The following is a 2,803-nucleotide window of genomic DNA, read 5'->3' on the forward strand; positions in this document are numbered from 1 at the left end:
CTCTTTAGAATTTTAAAGCATAGCATCACTTAAGCAGAGAGGAAGAACTCGGCTGAAAGCATGTGCATCAGAAACACTGAAAGGATAATGGAAGTGATGATTTCCTTTACAAAATGATCACATTTATCATAAATAAACAACAAATACAGATAATATACACAGAGCACTGGGGATGCACTGATTGTCAAGTCCTGGAGTGATACCAGTGCTATACTGATAAAGGTTCAAAGATTCCTTATTGTCATTGTGCACTCACATGGTGAAATTGACACACGCCTGCTCTTTAAAGGTGTGTATTTATGCTGTCTGGTGGTTCTTGTTTTTATAGTCCTATAGCTTCTTCCAGAAAACAGAGGGACACTTTATTACCCAGGTGGGTGGAGTCCACATCAACACAGGTAGCCTTTTTCTGGACACGGCGATCATAGTTTGAGTCCAGATCTCGGAAAGAAATTCCCAAAATCCCCTGTACTATTCTCACTACCCGGGGCCAAGCCCTTTCTGTCCTGTGCTGTGCAGCTGCCATATCATCAGAATCAGAATACTTTATTAATCCCGAAGGAAATTAGGGTTACAGCAGGCAGCACGCTAATGGCGCATGCGCACGTACAAAGGAACCTTCTGACCAACTTTACACAAACATCACATTGGGGAGACATGTCAGAAAGGTAGGCTGATAGGAAAAAAACAACGAAAATACATAACATGAGGTAAGAGGAGGAGAAAAAAAACTCCACTCAGACTGAGCTCCTAGTGGGAGAACAGTTTGATAACAGAAAAAAACACCTCAGCACAAAAAGCACGTGACTATCAATACACCATAGAAACACAAGACAAGCAACAGGGGCGGGTAAAGGGTAAGAGAGGTGGTGTAGACAGCGCATCTGCAGCATGTCTGCGCTGGTCCAGTCGACTGCCATCTTCCCCAGTAGGGCACAAGCATCGAAGACGTTTGGAAAGGGAGGGGGGATCAGTGTGTGCATATCAGTGCGTGTGTGTGTGTGTGTGTCCAGAGTTCAGCTGAGACAGCGTCCTTCGCCCTGCCAGGCTAAGTAAACAGTCTTCCAGCCAACCCAGGTGGCCTTGCATGGAATGGGGTAATAGTCTAATATATATAGTATATCATACTGTCATACTGAGGCAGGGGATGCTTGTTAGCAGTTTGTTAGCAGGCAAGGGGGTTGCTTTTAAAATGTACTTACTCTAATTAGGACAATAAGACTTTGAGTTTGAATAGAGTATACTCACTGACAGCATGGGAGCAAGTTACTCTGGATACTTCTGTTTTAAACTTGCTTAGTCATTCAAATAATATTTGAATTCTCAAATGGACATGTTTTTCAAAATATGTACAAACAGCAAATGATGGCAGTGCATGCACTTAAACCATTGATGTCATACTGGCTGGAACGTTTCCTTACATGCAGGTTCAAGTTTACATGCGCAGTCAGAATAACACAGCAGTGGAACAACTGGTGTGACATATTCTTCTTTTACTGGATGTCAGATGGTTTGCTGATGACAACCACTGAGGTGTGAAACATGCACCGCTATACAACTCTGTGATCACATTTATGCATTCATGTTCACAGAATAGTACAAAAATAAGAAACACATTAAGACTAGGCAATGCAGGAATCTCATAATATTCAAATAACTAAATCAGTAAGTCCCAAAACGCAGCAAGATCAGAAAACAGACCCCAGAGCATGACAGGGATGTACTTAGTTATTCAGAGGACTGCACAGAATCCTGTGAAAACATGATTGTAGCATGTTTACATCATTTTAGCCATTGCAATCTATTTAACAGGCATTTCATTCAAATGCAGAAATATTGGTTTGCTGGTGGAGGAAACGTCAGAGCAGAGCAACACATTCATATGGACACAGTGAAAGTACACAATAGGTTTCATGAAAATACATTTACTAACAAAAACTACAACTTTGACTCTTAAAGAGAACATGAAATGCTAGACACACACAAGCTAATATACACCACTGAGCCCTGCTCGCAAATACTGACATAGATGTAACACTGGATTTAAGAAATCGATGCTCAAAGTTCAAGTTTGAAAGACATGTTTAGCGCCATCTTCTGTCAGGAACGTGACGTCATGCGGTTGGTCTGTTGCAGCTAATAGACTTACATTAGCTTATGTTAGCTAACTAGTGACAGAATCGCTGACTCAGAGGAAAATAACAACACTAAAACTAAAAATCAGTTTAAGGGTATCACATTTATGCTGCCCCTGGCTGCAACAATGAGTTTTATGTTAGGAAACCAAAGATATACCATCTACTTTCACAGTCTGTATCTTTAGCAGGAACTGGCTGTTTGCTGTTTGGCTAGCTCCACGCAAACAGGAAAATCTAGCTGTTAGCCGTAATGCTGTTTGTAAAGCACTTTATAAATGAGGATTGTGTGGAGGAAAGCCTGTCACAGACAGCCTTACATCTATGTCAGTTTTTGAGAGCAGGGCTCATTGGTGTATATTAGCTTTTATATGGGTAGCATTTCATGTCCCCTTTAACTAACTTAGCTATCTCTAACTAATTAGCTCCTCTTTTTTTTTTCTTACTTTTTCTTCAAGTTCAACTAGCCGTCAGTATGATAAAATGTAGATGTAAAGGTCCCTTTAACAGAGAATTAAAAAAAACAGCTTGCATTTGTTTATCAGGGAATGATTGTATGAACAGTTAATACGCTGTAAATAAGAGACCTCAAAGACCAGACATACCAAACACAAACCGGTAGAGACAAGTTTAAAGTTGAACTTGTGACTGAAACTAGGACATGATGC

This window comes from Neolamprologus multifasciatus, chromosome 18 (genome assembly GCF_963576455.1).
Source record: "Neolamprologus multifasciatus chromosome 18, fNeoMul1.2, whole genome shotgun sequence".
In the NCBI taxonomy this organism is placed as follows: Eukaryota; Metazoa; Chordata; class Actinopteri; order Cichliformes; family Cichlidae; genus Neolamprologus; species Neolamprologus multifasciatus.